We start from the raw sequence: 19,358 nt of genomic DNA, 5'->3' as shown, positions 1-19,358 counted from the left end.
GGCAGCCAGGCTCCAGCGATTCCTAGGCAGGGAAGGAGTACTCCTCCCCCTTCCTTGGTCGCTGTTTGCTGCTGGCTGGGTCGCGGGTAATCCTTCCAGCTGGACCGCAGCAATAGAACAGGCTGAATTGGATAGTGGCAGTCACGGAGATGTGATTCACAGAGAACCATGACCGGGATATAGTTATAGCAGGCTATAATCTATTCAGAAAGGACAGGGTAAGAAGAAAGAGAGGAAGAGTGGCATTATGTACCTTATTCTATAAAGGTTAAGCTTCTAAATTTATGCTCCTAAATTACAAGTGTAATATATGCTTCTAAATTTATGCTCCTAATTTAGGGTCTATTACACTCATAGATTTAGCATACATTTAGGAGCATAAATTACGCTCATAAATTTATGAGCATAAATTATGCTTACAAATTTAGGAGCATAACTTTTATAGAATACAGCCCTATACGCTAAAGATAATACTAAAGCAACAGAATTCCAGGACTTATAGGGTAAGGAAGAGGCACCGTGGGTTACATAGTAGGTGACAGAAGAAAAAGACCTATACGGAAAGAGGAAATAAAAAGCACAGATTTAACTAAAGACATTCACAATAGAGCTATGAAAGAGACAGTACTAAGATCAATATGTCAGATGGTGATTGGGGCATCCCTACTGTGGGGTAGTCTAGAAGCAAGGAGATCCTGGATACTCTACAACAGAGATTCCCAAAATGTGGGTTGACTCCAAATGGGGTCACAAAACCTGCCTTTGGAGACATGGCCTAGTTGAGCTCTCCATTGGTGCATCATTATTTTGCACCTCCAAGGGATCACACAATTTTATCTGACCACAACCATGGGTCACAGCCACAAGAAGATTGGGAAACACTGCTCTACAGGGAGAACCATTACAGCAGTTCCGCTCCTTCTATCTCGCTGCACCTTATGCCTGGAATAGGCTTCCTGAGCCATTACGTCTAGCTCCATCCCTGGCTGCCTTCAAATCCGGGCTATCCAACTGACCAACTCTCTTGGCTCTAATCCTCGACTTCTCTTCACCACATTGAACTCTCTCCTCAAGGTGCCCCCTCCCCCAACTCCCCCTTCATTATCTCCTCAGACCCTTGCTGAATTCTTTCACAAGGTTCAAAAGATACACCTTGCTTTCTCTACCTCACCAGCTCTCCCTCCACTAGTCCGTTCCCCTCTCTCTCCTTCCCCTCATTCCCTTTCCTCCTTTCCTGAAGTTACTATTGAGGAAACTACACTTCTCCTTTCTTCCTCAAAATGTACCACCTGTTCCTCTGATCCCATTCCCACCCACCTTCTTAATGCCATCTCTCCTACTCTTATTCCTTTTATCTGTCACATTCTCAACCTCTCACTTTCCACTGCGACTGTCCTTGCTGCCTTTAAACATGCTGTGGTCACACCTCTCCTTAAGAAGCCTTCACTTGACCCTACTTGTCCCTCTAATTACCGACCCATCTCCCTCCTTCCTTTTCTCTCCAAATTACTTGAGCGTGCTGTTCACCGCCGCTGCCTTGATTTTCTCTCCTCACATGCTATTCTTGACCCATTACAATCTGGTTTTCGCCCTCTCCACTCAACCAAAACTGTGCTTACTAAAGTCTCCAATGACCTATTACTGGCTAAATCCAGAGGTCAATATTCCATCCTCATTCTTCTTGATCTTTCCGCTGCTTTTGACACTGTCGATCACAGCATACTTCTCGATACCCTGTCCTCACTTGGATTCCAGGGCTCTGTCCTTTCCTGGTTCTCTTCCTACCTCTCCCTCCGCACCTTTAGTGTTCACTCTGGTGGATCCTCTTCTACTTCTATCCCTCTGCCTGTCGGCGTACCCCAGGGTTCTGTTCTTGGTCCCCTCCTCTTTTCTATCTACACTTCTTCCCTTGGTTCATTAATCTCATCCCATGGCTTTTCCTACCATCTCTATGCTGATGACTCCCAAATCTACCTTTCTACCCCTGATATCTCACCTTGCATCCAAACCAAAGTTTCAGCGTGCTTGTCTGACATTACTGCCTGGATGTCTCAACGCCACCTGAAATTAAATATGACCAAAACCGAGCTTCTCATTTTCCCCCACAAACCCACCTCCCCGCTCCCCCCGTTTTCTATTTCTGTTGATGGCTCTCTCATTCTCCCTGTCTCCTCAGCTCAAAACCTTGGGGTCATCTTTGACTCTTCTCTCTCCTTCTCTGCTCATATCCAGCAAACCGCCAAAACCTGTCGTTTCTTTCTTTACAACATCCGTAAAATCCGCCCCTTTCTTTCCGAGCACTCTACCAAAACCCTCATCCACACCCTTGTCACCTCTCGTTTAGACTACTGCAATCTGCTTCTTGCTGGCCTCCCACTTAGTCACCTCTCCCCTCTCCAGTCGGTTCAAAACTCTGCTGCCCGTCTCATCTTCCGCCAGGGTCGCTTTACTCATACTACCCCTCTCCTCAAGACCCTTCACTGGCTCTCTATCCGTTTTCGCATCCTGTTCAAACTTCTTCTACTAACCTATAAATGTATTCACTCTGCTGCTCCCCAGTATCTCTCCACACTCGTCCTTCCCTACACCCCTTCCCGTGCACTCCGCTCCATGGATAAATCCTTCTTATCTGTTCCCTTCTCCACTACTGCCAACTCCAGACTTCGCGCCTTCTGTCTCGCTGCACCCTACGCCTGAAATAAACTTCCTGAGCCCCTACGTCTTGCCCCATCCTTGGCCACCTTTAAATCTAGACTGAAAGCCCACCTCTTTAACATTGCTTTTGACTCGTAACCACTTGTAACCACTCGCCTCCACCTACCCTCCTCTCTTCCTTCCCGTTCACATTAATTGATTTGATTTACTTACATTATTTATTTTTTGTCTATTAGATTGTAAGCTCTTTGAGCAGGGACTGTCTTTCTTCTATGTTTGTGCAGCGCTGCGTATGCCTTGTAGCGCTATAGAAATGCTAAATAGTAGTAGTAGTAGCTAAAGGCCTACCTGTTTGATGCTGCTTTCGACTCCTGACTTGTAACTTTTATCGTATCCTTATGTGTCCTTCGGTCTGTCCTTCCCTTATCCTTTTTGATCCTGTTTGTCCTGATTTAGATTGTAAGCTCTTTTGACAAGGACTATCTTTCTTCTTCATGTTCAATTGTAAAGCGCTGTGTACGACTGGTAGCGCTATAGAAGTGATTTATAGTAGTAGTAGTAGCAGTTAATGGAACCTACATGGAATGGGGTCATTGTGGATCTGGTGTTATAATAAGTGATCATCTGGCATCCAGTGGGGTTCAATATTAAGAAAGCGATGGAAAGGTTCATTCAGAGAAAGAGAAAAATCAAGGCAAAAAGACCAAATGCCCTATCCAGTCTGCCCCTCCATCAGTGGCATAGCTATGGGTGGGTTGGATGGGCACAGGCCCACCCATTCTTGCCTCAGGCCCACCTAGTCCAGTGGCCCCCAAAGCACCTTTTTGGCAGTGCCTCACTCCTCTCTCTCTCTCACAGCAACTGTCAGTCTCTGCCTCCCCCATCTACCGTTCAGTCGTTGTCTGCAGCAATTCATAGTAACATAGAGGGGCATAATCAAACGGCGCCGGCGAAATTGATCGCTGGCGATCTATTTTGGCGGCGTCGCAACAGCTGGCCGGAACCGTATTATCGAAAAAGATGGCCGGCCAACTTTTGTTTTGATAATACAGTTGGGGCCGGCCAAATGCCACAGATCGCCGGGTTTGAGAAGGCCGACTGTTTTTCAGCGATAATGGAAATGTTTTAAAGTTGGGTTTTTTTTGGGTGGGAGGGGGTTGGTGACCACTGGAGGAGTATGGGGAGGTCATCCCCGATTCCTTCCGGTGGTCATCTGGTCAGTTTGGGCATCTTTTTGAGACTTGGTCGTGAAAATAAATAGACCAAGTAAAACCGGCCAAATGCTCGTCATTGCCGGTTTTCTTTTTTCCATTATCAGCTGAAGCCGGCCATCTCGTAAGCACGCCCATATCCCGCCTTCACTACCCTGCCGACACGCCCCCTTGAAGTTTAGGTGCCTCCGCGACGGAATGCCGGCGAGTGTGTCCAAAAATCAGCTTTCGATTATACCGATTTGGCTGGTTTTAGGAAATGGCCGGCCATCTCCCGATTTGTGTCGGAAGATCGCCGGCGATCTCTTTTGAAAATAAGCCTGATAGTAACATAGTAGATGACGGCAGAAAAAGACCTGCCCGGTCCACCCAGTCTGCCCAACAAGATAAACTCACATGTGCCATTTTTTGTGTATACCTTACCTTGATTTGTACCTGTCTTTTTCAGGGCACAGACCGTATAAGTCTGCCCAGCACTATCCCCGCCTCCCACCACCGGCTCTGGCACAGACCGTATAAGTCTGCCCAGCACTATCCCCACCTCCCCAACCACCAGCCCTGCCTCCCACCACCAGCTAAGCTTCTGGGGATCCCTTCCTTCTGAGCAGGATTCCTTTATGTTTATCCCACGAATATTTGAATTCCTGTAAGTGACCTGCACTAGCCCCACAGGCTTCCCTCTATTGTGTCATGCCCTCAATGGTGTCACTTCCTGTTTAGTGGCATGGACGCAATAGAGGGAAGCCTGCAGGTTGCTTACAGGATTCACTACCAGCGATGACTTGCAGGTAGACCAGGGAGGGCAGAGTTTCAGAGACAGGCAGATACCAGGAGGGGGGGGGGGGAAGGAGCAGATGACAGATGGAGGGGGAGAAATAAGACAATAACAGGGGCAGAGAGAAAGGTTTTTATAATAATTGTATGTATGTAAAGGGGTGGGGGTGGAACGGGCCCACCCTGGTTAACTTGGGGTCCACCCAAAACGGCAGGTCTAGCTACGCTCCTGCCCTCCGTGCCATCTATCATCTTCTTCTCCCTTAGAGATCCTATGTACTTGTCCAAAGCTTTCTTGAATTCAGATACAGTTGTTGTCTCCACTACATCTACTGGGAGGCTGTTTTGAGAAATTGTCACCCTTTCCATGAAGAAGTATTTCCTCAGGTTACTCTTTTGAGTCTGACCCCTTTCACCTTCATCCTATGCCACTCATTACAGAGCTTCCGTTCAATTGACACTCTCCTGTGCATTTATGCCATAGAGATATTTAAACCTCACTATCATATCTCCCCTCTTCCACCTTTCTTCCAAAGAATATTGAGATCTTTAAGTCTATTCCCATACACTTTATGACAAAGACCACGGACCATTTTTAATAGTTTCCCTCTGGAACAACTCCATCCTGTTTATAGATTTTTGAAGATGCAGATTCCAGAATTGTACACAATATTCTAAACGAGGTCTCATCTGAGTCTTACAGAGGCATTATCACCTCTTTTTTCCTGCTGGCCATTCCTCTCCCTATGCACCCAAGCATCCTTCTAGCTTTCACCATCACCTTTTCTACCTGTTAGGTCACTTTAAGATCACCACATATGATCCTGCATTTTTTTCAATTATTAATACATTTTAAAATGACTATATTCCTATTCAGGGCAGAGGGCAGGAGAGTTGCAAATGTTTGTAAAAACTTTAAACTTGGTAGATGTATGGAGGGCATTGCATCCTAGAGAACATGACTTTAACACACAGATCTAGGGCCCACGGCACGTTATCGAGACTGGATTACATCTTTTTAGACCAAACCATATTCCATCAGGTGAGAGAGGCTAGTATAGGGCCGGAGATCTCTGACCATGCCCCGGTGTGGCTAGATTTGGAGATATCGGGTGACAGTGTAGGAGGGGCAGGATGGAGGTACCCGGCATATCTAGACAAGGACCCCCACTTCCAAGAGTACTTGTTGACTAAATGGGGAGATTATGCATTTCATAATAAAGAACACGCACAAACAGACCCAGTTTTATTCTGGTCTGCCTCGAAAGCAGTTCTTAGAGGGGACATTATTGCTTATTGTAATGTGCGAAAGAAACGCCGAGCGGCGACTATATTGCATTTGGAAAAGCAGTTATTTAGAGCCAAACGTGCTCACATCCACAGGCCCACTCAGACTACACTACAGCAACTGAAGACAATACAGATCACTCTTAATACCCTGCTCCATGAAAACGAGCTGAGATCCTCAATAAATTACATAGATTTGGGAATAAGGCGGTGCGTCTACTGGTTAAAGTAATAAAGAACTGGGGGGGATCGGTGGCAGCATTACGGGACGAACGTGGTAAACTCACTGTCACACAAAAAGACATTGGAAAACTTTTTACTAAACTTTTTGCTCAATTATACTCAGCTGGGAAACCACCAAATGAGCAACTGATAAAGGAATATCTAACACAGGCGGGTCTTCCGTCAATAACCCAAGAAGACCTCGCTATACTCAATGCCCCTCTAGCATTAAAGGACCTACAACAGGCAATTAAAAAGTTAAAATATCGATCCACGCCGGGTCCTGATGGGTATGCCGGGGAATTTTATAAGACCTTACCCTTAGAGGCGCAAATGGCATTGTTGGAATACTACGAGGAGGTGATAGCCACAGGGGCATTCCCAAAATACGCTAACTCAGCTCTAATCACGTTACTCCCTAAACCGGGGAAATTATTGAATAAGGCACAGGATTTTAACCCAATCTCCTTAATAAATGTTGATACCAAACTATTGGCAGAAATGCTGGCAGAACGGCTGGCACAATGCCTACCTAAGTTGATCCGTCCTGAACAGGTAGGATTTGTTAGAAATAGACAGGCAACACATAACGTCCGCTGTTTGCAGTTAGCTATGGCGTCCTGCCAGGAAAGAGAAACCCCCTCAGTAGTAGTGAGCGCAGATGCCGAAAAGGCGTTCGGACAGGGTGGGATGGGAATACCTTTTTCAGACCATGAAGATGATGGGGATTGAGGGTTGGTTCACACAGGCAGTTAAAGCTCTCTACTGCAAACCTGGAGCGAGTGTCCTGGTTAATGGCATAAAAGAGGCTGAATTTAGCATAATGAGGGGGACCAGACAAGGTTGCCCCTCTCTCACCTGCTCTATTTGTGATATCATTAGAACCACTCCTACGCACATTAATGAATCAGGAAGCTATATCAGGAGTACAAATGGCCGGCCAGACTATAAAAGTATTGGCCTTTGCGGATGACCTATTGATAACGATGACAGATCCCCCTAGATCCATGGCAATGTTATTACAGGAAATAGAGCACTTTGGTCAGATCTCAGGATTAAACTGAATTTATCTAAAAAAGTAGCCCTTGAAATAGTAAAGGGCCCACATAAAGGATGGACAGATAAATTCCCCCTTACTTGGGAGACGAATTTTATTAAGTACTTAGGAGTGCGCATACCAGTAGATCTTTCCCAGTTATACGAACTTAATTTGCATAAACTGCTTACTGAGACTAAACAGACCTTGCGGGCTTGGGGCGCACTCCCTGTGTCCCTATTGAGTAGGATTGCGCTATTTAATATGGTTATTGCCCCGAGATGGACATATATATTTCAAACAATACCTTTGTATTTGAAAAAGGGGGATGAGCGACTACTACACCGCCACTTGCAACAATTCCTCTGGAAAGGGAAAAAAGCACAATTACCAATTTCTATCTTGAGTATACCAGTGGAATATGGGGGGTTGGGGTTACTGAACATCCGATTCTTGAGTGTAGTGTGTGGCATGAGGCATATAAACGATTGGTTCAGGCATACAAGTGATTACACTAATACGTCCCTGGAGTTGAGTCTAACACCAGGGGTACATTTTAGCAACTATCTACATAACACAAGCGTACCCATGCCGTATTCCTTGAAACACTCTGGGATTTTGACAACTGCGAAGGCAGTTTGGGACTGGGTGTGTCGCTTGCACCATTTTTCTCCAAAAATAACCCCATACTTATCTATATGTGATAATTGCTCTTTTGCATCTGGACAAATGTACTCTGTATTTCGGAGATGGAAAAATAAGAGTATTGTATACCTTCTCCAGGTGGTGACTAGAGAGGGCCATATCAGACCATTTTGTGAATTGCAAAAAGAATATGGCTTGCCTACAAGTGATAACTTCTTTTACGGACAGCTGCGGCATTACGTATCATCTTTACCGTGGACATGTCAAGGGTTATTTTGTTACAAGGCTGTTTTGTCAGAGCTATTTTGTAAGGGCTAATTTATTTATTACATTTGTACCAAGCGCTTTCCCACACATTGCACGCTCAATGTGGCTTACATAGTAAATTACAATCACAAAGTTTTTAAAGAGAATACTATGAACTGTAGTAAATGTAGTGAGAGTGGGGTTTTGAGGAATAAGTGAATTGAGCGTGTCAGGGCAAACAAGGTAGGAAAAGCAAAGGGGACGGTGATTGGGAGGGGTGAAAAGATGTTGGATGGAGAGAAAAGATAAAGGGCAAAGGATGGGTAGGAAGATAAGGAAGAAGAGATTGGAAAATATAGTCAAGGTGTAAAAAAAATCATGGATCGAAGTTAGGGGGAAGAGTTTAAAGGTAAGTAAGGTCAGGCGGGTAGGCTGTCTTGAAGAGATGGGTCTTGAGCATTTTCCTAAAGGATAGATGGTCCTTGATTGTTCGAATGGATCTTGGCAAAGCATTCCAAAGCTGGCTCCAAGAAGGGGAAACTGGATGCATAGGAGGTCTTATATTTAATACTTTTGCAGTTGGGGAGGTGTAAGTTCAGATGGGTACGAGACGACTATCTATTTCTGGTTGGGAGGTCAATAAGGTTGTTCATGTAATTGGGGGATTCTCCATATATAATCCTGTGGATCATAGTACAGATTTAAAATTTATTCTCTCTCTGATGGGGAGCCAATGAAGCTTCTCTCTAAGAGGTGTTGCACTGTCGAATCTTGACTTGCAAAAAAATTAGTCTGGCTGCCATGTTTTGCATAGTCTGAAGCCTCTTGAGGATTATGGTCTTGCATCCTAGGAAAACACTGTTGCAGTAGTCTGCGTGTATAAGTACTGTTGATTGTACTAAGTTCCAGAAGGTGTTCAAGGGAAGATAAGATCTTAATCTTTTCATAATCCACATCATGCTAAACATTTTTTTAGTGACGGATTTAGCATGGTTTTCAAATGATAAATGTTTATCAATTATTACTCCAAGTATTTTCAGGCTATCTGATATGGATAGTTTAACATCTGGGGTGCTAAGAGTAGCCAGGAGAGGTGAAGAGTATTGGGATGAAAGAACTGGACATTGTGTTTTCTCTTTAATTTCATCTTGAAGGCGTTAGCCCAAGAGGTCAGTGTGGTCATGCCAGTAGGAATTTTATCTGAGATTTCAGATAAATTGGATTTAAAGGGGATAAATATGGTGATGTCGTCAGCATAGATGAAGGGATTAAGTCCAAGCTTTGCTAGCAACCTAGGCAGGGGAATCATCATGAGATTAAAAAGTACTACTCTCCTCCGCTCTCTTTTACTCCTTCTCTTACTCGCAGCTGGTGACATCAATCCCAATCCTGGCCCTCCTCACCAACTATTATCCAAACTCTACAGATCTCACCGTGACCTCTCTAACCTCATCTCTATTCCTCTACTCCCCTCCTCTTCTCTGCCCTTCTCTTGCGCCCTATGGAATGCCCGCTCTATCTGTAACAAACTCCCCTATATCCAGGACCTCTTTATCTCGCGTCACCTCCATCTGCTCGCCATAACAGAAACCTGGCTCTGCCCTGATGACTCTGCTTCAGTCGCAGCCCTGTGCCATGGCGGTTATCTATTTTCACATACTCCTCGCTCTGCTGGCCGTGGGGGCGGTGTTGGACTACTTCTCTCTCCCTCCTCCAGATTTCAACCCCTTCTTCCACCTCAATCTCACTGTTTTTCCTCCTTTGAAGTCCACTCTATCCGCCTTTTCTCTCCTCTGCCTCTTCGAATAGCGGTCATTTATCGTCCCCCTGATAAGTCCCTTTCATCCTTTCTCAGTGACTTTGATGCCTGGCTTGCCTTCTTCCATGATCCTTCCTCCCCCTCTCTCATCCTTGGTGACTTTAATATTCCTGCTAATGATCCTTCCAACTCTTATATTTCCAAGTTACTCGCTTTAACGTCGTCCTTTAATCTCCAACTATGCTCCACCTCCCCCACTCATCAAAATGGTCACTGTCTTGATCTCATCTTCTCCTCCAACTGTTCACCCTCTAGTTTCCTTGCCTCCGATCTTCCCCTCTCTGATCACCATCTTATAACTTTCACACTTAAATCTCCTCCCTCCCAGTCCCGTCCTATCCTATCTAATTTATCTAGGAATCTTCACGACATTGACCCTTCATCTCTATCCTCCCATGTTTCAAACCTCCTCTCTACTGTGGCACCATCCACGTCTGTCAACGAGGCTGTTTCTTCTTACAACAATACTCTATCCTCTGCCTTAGACACTCTTGCACCTTTGATGACCCGCCCTGTAAGGCGTACAAAACCCCAACCTTGGCTGACTTCTAATATCCGCTACCTACGTTCTTGTACCCGCTCCGCCGAACGCCTCTGGCGGAAATCTCGGGCCCTTGCTGATTTCTTACACTTTAAGTTCATGCTGACCTCCTTCCAATCTGCTCTTTTACGTGCCAAACAGGATTATTATATCCAACTGACCAACTCTCTTGGCTCTAATCCTCGACTTCTCTTCACCACATTGAACTCTCTCCTCAAGGTGCCCCCTCCCCCAACTCCCCCTTCATTATCTCCTCAGACCCTTGCTGAATTCTTTCACAACAAGGTTCAAAAGATAAACCTTGCTTTCTCTACCTCACCAGCTCTCCCTCCACTAGTCCGTTCCCCTCTCTCTCCTTCCCCTCATTCCCTTTCCTCCTTTCCTGAAGTTACTATTGAGGAAACTACACTTCTCCTTTCTTCCTCAAAATGTACCACCTGTTCCTCTGATCCCATTCCCACCCACCTTCTTAATGCCATCTCTCCTACTCTTATTCCTTTTATCTGTCACATTCTCAACCTCTCACTTTCCACTGCGACTGTCCCTGCTTCCTTTAAACATGCTGTGGTCACACCTCTCCTTAAGAAGCCTTCACTTGACCCTACTTGTCCCTCTAATTACCGACCCATCTCCCTCCTTCCTTTCTCTCCAAATTACTTGAGCGTGCTGTTCACCGCCGCTGCCTTGATTTTCTCTCCTCACATGCTATTCTTGACCCATTACAATCTGGTTTTCGCCCTCTCCACTCAACTGAAACTGCGCTTACTAAAGTCTCCAATGACCTATTACTGGCTAAATCCAGAGGTCAATATTCCATCCTCATTCTTCTTGATCTTTCCGCTGCTTTTGACACTGTCGATCACAGCATACTTCTCGATACCCTGTCCTCACTTGGATTCCAGGGCTCTGTCCTTTCCTGGTTCTCTTCCTACCTCTCCCTCCGCACCTTTAGTGTTCACTCTGGTGGATCCTCTTCTACTTCTATCCCTCTGCCTGTCGGTGTACCTCAGGGTTCTGTTCTTGGTCCCCTCCTCTTTTCTATCTACACTTCTTCCCTTGGTTCATTAATCTCATCCCATGGCTTTTCCTACCACCTCTATGCTGATGACTCCCAAATCTACCTTTCTACCCCTGATATCTCACCTTGCATCCAAACCAAAGTTTCAGCGTGCTTGTCTGACATTGCTGCCTGGATGTCTCAACGCCACCTGAAATTAAATATGACCAAAACCGAGCTTCTCATTTTCCCCCCCAAACCCACCTCCCCGCTCCCCCCGTTTTCTATTTCTGTTGATGGCTCTCTCATTCTCCCTGTCTCCTCAGCTCGAAACCTTGGGGTCATCTTTGACTCTTCTCTCTCCTTCTCTGCTCATATCCAGCAGACCGCCAAGACCTGTCGTTTCTTTCTTTACAACATCCGTAAAATCCGCCCCTTTCTTTCCGAGCACTCTACCAAAACCCTCATCCACACCCTTGTCACCTCTCGTTTAGACTACTGCAATCTGCTTCTTGCTGGCCTCCCACTTAGTCACCTCTCCCCTCTCCAGTCGGTTCAAAACTCTGCTGCCCGTCTCATCTTCCGCCAGGGTCGCTTTACTCATACTACCCCTCTCCTCAAGACCCTTCACTGGCTCCCTATCCGTTTTCGCATCCTGTTCAAACTTCTTCTACTAACCTATAAATGTATTCACTCTGCTGCTCCCCAGTATCTCTCCACACTCGTCCTTCCCTACACCCCTTCCCGTGCACTCCGCTCCATGGATAAATCCTTCTTATCTGTTCCCTTCTCCACTACTGCCAACTCCAGACTTCGCGCCTTCTATCTCGCTGCACCCTACGCCTGGAATAAACTTCCTGAGCCCCTACGTCTTGCCCCATCCTTGGCCACCTTTAAATCTAGACTGAAAACCCACCTCTTTAACATTGCTTTTGACTCGTAACCACTTGTAACCACTCGCCTCCACCTACCCTCCTCTCTTCCTTCCCGTTCACATTAATTGATTTGATTTGCTTACTTTATTTATTTTTTGTCTATTAGATTGTAAGCTCTTTGAGCAGGGACTGTCTTTCTTCTATGTTTGTACAGCGCTGCGTATGCCTTGTAGCGCTATAGAAATGCTAAATAGTAGTAGTAGTAGTAGTATTCAGGTGACCATGGGGATGAAAAGTTAGAGGTCCCCTTGACTTGGTAAGATCTTGTAGTAATAAAACTTTTTATCCAGTTTATGATGTTGCCACCAATTCCAAGTTTGTCCAGAAGTTTGGTTAGGATAGTATGATCAACCATGTCAAAAGCGCTGGACAGGTCAAATTGAAGGAGGAGGATATGGTTTCCAAGTGCTATTTCTTGTTTGAATTTGGATATTAAGGTAAGAAGGACCGTTTCAGTATTATCAGCCGAACGGAAGCCCGACTATGATTCGTGCAGGATACAAAACTTCTGAATATAACCGTTGAGTTGCCTGGTCACTCTGTTTTCCATCAATTTTGTGATTAAAGGGATGGAGGCAATTGGACGATAGCTGGTGATATCGTTTGCAATTTTTTTTTTTTTTTTTTGGGGGGGGGGGGGGGGGGTTGGGTATGGGTGTAAGTAAAATATTGCCATAACTGGTGGGGAAAGAGCATCAATGTAGCAGAAAGTTCAAGCGGACGGTGAGATCAGATATAAAGCATGAAGGGGCGTCTTTCAAAAGATAGCTGGGACAAGGAACAAGTTGGCAGTAAGACCTGGAGAGTTTAAAGATGGTCTTAGTAACTTCTTCATTGGTAAGGGGGTAAAATTAGTCCAATATCTGTCAACTGGTACTTCAAATGATCCAGGGTCCAGTTCATCAAGAAAGGTGTCGACAGTGACATTATCAATGGAAATTGATTTACAAAGATTAATTATTTTTTCACTGAAGTATTTAGCTAGCTGGTCAGCAGAAGGGCAGTTTGAAGGTGATGTTACTGGTTCTGTGTTAAGTAGAGTTTTTATAATTTGAAATTGTTTTTTTGTGTCTGCACCCGAGTTAGTAATTTTTTGTGTATAATAGTCTCTTTTGGCGCGCTTGATGGCATATTTGTAGGTCTTTTGTGACTGTTTCCATGCATTGAAGATAACGTTATTCTTTGATTTGCTCCATGTTTTTTCAAGTTTTCTGGTTTTTTACTTCAAGTTTTTCAATACGTCATTGAACCACGGTGAGGAGCAATTTCATCTAGGATCATTTTACATCTAATAATCCCACAAGGTAAGAAAGAGGTCTGAGTTACGTTGTATCGACCAGTTATTAGTATAGATGTGTTGCCAGAAATTATTACTATCAATCCGTCCTCTGGTGAAGATTATTTTAGGGTCACGTGATCTGGACTGGCTCTTTTTTTCGCCATTGTAAGGTTATAAAAGCTTTATAATGGTCGGACCAAGGTGTAGGAGACCAGTCAATATTAGATATAATAAAGTTAAGGTCGGTAGAGAATTTATAAGAAATAACATCTAGTGAATGACCCTTTATGTGGGTAGGTTGTAATGGAGGTATAAAAGTCGCATAGGTCAAGGAGATCCATATATTCTTGAGTATGGGTAAACTTGGAGTCTTCTAGATGTAAATTCAAGTTACCAAGTAAAATTATGTTAGAACTGTTGATACATGAGTTTGATAAAAAGTCTATAAAGGTAGTGTTGTTGTGAGTCCAGTTATGAGGGGGTCTGTAAAATAGAATACAAGTTAAATGGTCACAGAGTGAGGGGCAGTGAAGTTTTATTGAAGCAATTTCAAGTTCCAGGGTAGAGCTTTCGGAGATGGGATCAGATGAGAAGTTAGATCTAAGAATTAATGCTATGCCTCCTCCAATTTTTTCTTTTCTAGGCCAGTGTAAGATTTTGTGTCCAGGGGGGCAGAGATCAAGTATGATGGGGTCCTTAAAGTCACGAATCCATTTTTCAGTAATAAAAAGTAGGTCAAGATTGTCAAACTTAATCCAGTCAGTGACAATTTCAGCTTTATTTATTTACCACTGATCTGGCATTAATATATCCCACACGAACGGGTAGGTAAGGATTAGTTATATGAGATGATGGACGAATATTAAATTTGACTAGTATTTTTTACCTTGGTTTTAGTTGTTTTTAACGTTTTTGATGTTGTGAAGTTTAAGTTATCTTCTGCTTTAGTTGAGACAACGGCTGTTTTTAGTGATGATTGGTTGAGTGTTGAGGAGTCTTTATAGTTATCAATAATCCATGATAAAGGAATTATCTTGGGTGTCCTTTTGTGGTAGTGACAAACTGGAATGATGTTGAAGTCCGAAGGTAAGGTTTTGGATGTTGCATGGATAAGAGCAAGTGAATGAATAACGATTAGAATTTTTAGGAAAATCTTTATGGAGAACAGAATATGTGGTTAGTTCAAATGTAATAAGTTGATGACAAAACTGTCTGATAAGAGCATCAACTGAATTCAGCTATCTACATAGAGTGTATGACAGTTTTAGATTGACACAATCATCAACTGCAATTTCAATCTTTAAGATGGAGACGATTTTAGATATGCACAATCAGCATAGCAATTTAAATTATAAAATGGAAATAGTGAACTATAGTGCCAATTAATTTCCTACTACTACTTATCACTTCTATAGCGCTACAAGCATAACGCAGCACTGTACACCAGACATGAAAAAGACAGTCCCTGCTCAAAGAGCTCACAATCTAAATAGGACAAACAGACAGACAACTAAGAGGTAAGGGAATTAAAGAGAGGTGGGGATAAAAAGGGGGCAGGGCAAGTGAGTAGTGGTTAGGAGTCAAAAGCAACGTTAAAGAGGTGGGCTTTTAGCCTGGATTAATTTCCTAGTGGAGGTAATGTTTGTAACACAATTAAAGGTTATTAATGGTGTTGAGAAATGCAGTAATTAATAGCAAAACTATTTCAAGATTACAACTGCTAAACACTATTTTCTACAGTTAGAGCATATAATATTAATATTATTAGCATTTGTATAGCGCTACCAGACGCACGCAGCGCTGAACATCTGATACAAAGAGACAGTCCCTGCTCAAAAGAGCAATAATCAGCAATAATTGCAAATTAGATTCCAGGGTGTTAAATGATGCCAGTTTGCAATTAAATACCAGGGATGGCATCAACTAGACACAGATGTCTACAATTGAAGCAAATGACAACTTCAAATATACATAATTCGCATTAATTCAGATCATACTCCAGAATGAGACAGTGCTAAATAATGCTGGTTAACACTGGTGATAAGGGCTAGTGCTAGTGGCACAGATTAAAGTAATTTATAGAAGGATGCAAATGTTATTGTCCTTAGAAGGAAACGGTAGACGTTAAAGTACTTAGGTTGTGCTATATCTCAAGATGGTTGCCACGAGGTCAAAACGTGGTACTAAAGAAACAATTGCCTCTTTGAGCAGGAACTGTCTTTCTTCTATGTTTGTGCAGCGCTGCGTACGCCTTGTAGCACTATAGAAATGCTAAATAGTAGTAGTAGTAGTAAATCTAATTAACCCTCAACAAGGCATTAACATCGTTTATTGCAGAATATTACAGGAATAAATATAATGACAATATGAGATAAATAGAAGTTAGGTGCTGTCTGTATTAATGCTGTATTTTTAATATAAGGATGAGATGAAAGGATGAGATGAAGTTGCAGGAATAATGGTGTAAGAGGCACGGAGTTTGAAGTAGAACAGTTGGGAAAAGCACTGTGTTGTAAGCTTAACCATCAAATTATATATCACCCAGATGGTCTTTGTATTGAATTTCTTTTCTTGGCAACGCCGAAGTATTCCATGCCATTAGAGACTGTCTCCAGTAACCTCCGTCCACTCGTTCGTCCTTATCCTCTTAATGGTTGTGTTGCATACCTTTCAGCGACGACTTTTGTAATCCTCTGGTTATTCTGCCTTGGCAGGCAGCTGAACTGCCGGTACAATTCTCTCCGAAGGTTTCTCACTTTATGGGACAGCCTCGCATCACCAGCGACCTCCGTGCCACTCGTTCGCACTTTTTCTTAACGGTTGGGCTGCAGAGCTTGCAGCGACTCCTTTGAAGTTTCACTCGGTGCACCACCTCGCCAATCGGCCGAACCGCCGGTAAATTCCTAGAGGGTAGGATCAACCAACCACAGCGACCCATTCTGCAGGTTTAACGGTACTGCAGGTCTCAACGGCTGTCTTAACGGTTGGGCTTACAGCGATGCCCTCGGAGTTTCACTCGCTACACCGCCTTGACAATCGATCTGCCGGTGTTTTCCTAAATAGTAGGTCAACCATCTACAACGACCCGTCTAGCAGGGTAAAGGTGAAAGCCTCGGTCGGCAAAAGGCCTCAGCAGCAACAAGCATGTCCGCCCGCAAACCCCAGCCAGGGTAACTATTTGTCAGAGTGGTCTCCAAAGCTCAGCTACCAGCTCGCACACGGGAATGAAGTCTAGGCACGAAGAGGCACAGTAACTTGCCAATAATGGTCAGTAAGGCTGGGTGCCCTTGGAAATATGTGTAAGACTGTACCAGACTCTACCAGATGTTGCTGCACTCCACTTACGGGTGAGTTTGTCCCATGGGGAACAATTGTCATCAACAGGTATTAAAGTGATTCCTCATCCTATGTCACCTTGTCTCAGAGGTATCCGATCAAGTTCTGCCTGATTTCAGCTCAGTTTAAGATCGATTTCCATCTGGTCAAACTTAGGCAACCGGAGCGAACCTTCAGCATGATATACAGTTAGTGAATACGCGTGTCCCTGCTGCACTTAGGTGCTCACACTTATGCCAGCTTTATAACTGGTGTAAGTAAGCCTAAAATGTTAGATGCATCAATATTGTGTTATGCAAAATGTTTTTTTAATGCATGCATAACAAAGGCCTGAAGGAGGTAACATGTCAGGAGCTGAAATCTAATGCATTCTGAGCATCTCCTTGTGTTTCTGGTTTGTTTTCTGGCTATTATGACTGGGTGCCACTTAGATTTTACCAAAGCCCTTGACAGTTCCACATAAGCAATTTAAACAAACTGAATGCTCGTTTGGGCCCTAATACAACTAGATTAGAAAGTGGTTGAGTAAGGGGAGGGAGGTAGGCGGAGGGGGGGATTCTGTGGGGAACGGGGGTCCTTGTGGAAGGGTCCCCTTTGGGGCTCAACATTGTGGTATGAGCACAGTGATTATATCGATCGCTTTCTGGAGAACCATCTCCAGCATTGTTGGTCCGTAAGTCTGGTATGTCCGGAGCATGGGAGGCTATAAGGAACAAGGCTTCCTGCTGGGCCGTATATTTATCCAGCAGCCAGATCACCGGCAAGTGTTGGACAGAGGTGGTCGAGCTGTTTATGTCCTTCTGGTTATTAATCATTGTGATCGTATAAGCGGACTGTATATGTTGAAAGTGCTGTTACATGTCTATTCCAAGTGGATGTTTGGAGGGGGAAGAAACTTAAAATGTTGATGATGTGATATGTTCGTTGCACTGATCTAGCAGGATTGATTTTGCACTATGCTCTCCTTGTTTCTGCGGGATTGTTGATATCCTTTTTTGCTATGTCATCAATAAAAAATGTTGAAACATAGAAACTGGTTGAGTAAAATATGAAAAAAGGGTAGTAGTAAGTGGGGCTGGCTCCGAGGAAATGGAGGTAACCAATGGTGCACTACAGGGATCAGTCCTTGTTCCAGCTCTTAACATTTTTGTGAGCAATATTGCAGACCAACTTTCTGGTAAGGTTTGCCTTTCTGAAGATACCCACAAAATCTGCACTAGGGTAAACACGCCTAATGATATAGATAGCATGAGGAGGGATTTAGCAAAGCTTGAAGAAGTCTATAATTTAGCAATAAAATATAAAAAAATACTTATATTCACCACTGCAAACCAAACCAAAATAGCTCAGCGTGAATTACAAAACAAGAAAGCTAGCTATTTCAAGGAAATACATAACAAGTAAAATTAATTAATAACAAAAAATGTCATCAAAACTTTTGAAATAAAACAAGGTGTACTAATTTCCTAAACTTTACATAAGCCTCAGACTTTATACATAAAGGGAGAGCATTCCAACATTGTGCTGCTTGATAACAGAACGTGGCAGTATAATATCTTGAATTTTGTCTTAACTAAAGGACAATTAAAGCTCGAGAGATTCTTCAAACACCAAAAAATTAGATACCCTGGTGCTTGTCCACATAAGAGTCTAAAAATCATGGTACATTTTTTAAAACAACATTGTTCCTGAACAGGAAAGCCAGTGCAAGTTGACTACCAACATTTACAGCTCTGTCAAACCTGCACAAGCCAAAAATCAATTTAGCCGCCACATTTCAAAACTGCTGCAGTCGCTTCATCAAGGAAGCTGTACAAGCCGAAACACAGATTACAATACTCTAATTATGACAAAATTGTTGCCTGCGTGACTAGTCAAAAATGTTCTTGTACAAAATATTTTCTTATGTGTTGATATCGTCTCATGCTATAATGTTTAATCTGAGATGTCAGAGACATAGGTCCAGAATGACCCCCGGAACTAAGATGTGACCAGTATAAATTCTTTATTCTGAATTAAAAGCTTACAAGGAGGATCCACAGAAGAGACCAAACCATAGAAGTTTAGTTTTTTCAGCAGCTAAAATTTAATAAAAATGCCGAGTCAAGCATCTGAGCTGAAAAAACCCAAGGGAGCAGTACAGTATAGGGGGTGAATTACTTCTGTCCACAAAAGAGCAAGACTTGGGGGTGATTAAAGGATCTAATCATCCTAAGATAGCCAAACAGATAGAAAAGGCACCTGGAAACTCAAAAGTATTCTTGACTATATAAGGAGAGGAATAGCCCGGAGTTTTTAAAAAAATGGAAATTGTGCCCTCATTTGGAGTACAATGTACAATTCTGGAGAATGAATACTGTATATGGGGATAGAGA

The 19,358-nt window shown here is 43.5% G+C and overlaps 1 protein-coding gene across 2 annotated transcripts in view; it reads right to left on the bottom strand.

The window, feature by feature from the left end:
* Positions 1–19,358, bottom strand: part of LOC115480055 (WD repeat-containing protein 62-like) — a 250,748-nt gene that overhangs the window by 165,250 nt on the left and 66,140 nt on the right. The gene's annotated exons all lie outside the window — the stretch shown is intronic.

This window comes from Microcaecilia unicolor, chromosome 11, assembly GCF_901765095.1.
Source record: "Microcaecilia unicolor chromosome 11, aMicUni1.1, whole genome shotgun sequence".
Lineage (NCBI taxonomy): Eukaryota > Metazoa > Chordata > Amphibia > Gymnophiona > Siphonopidae > Microcaecilia > Microcaecilia unicolor.
This window is presented reverse-complemented; position numbering and strand designations above follow the sequence as displayed.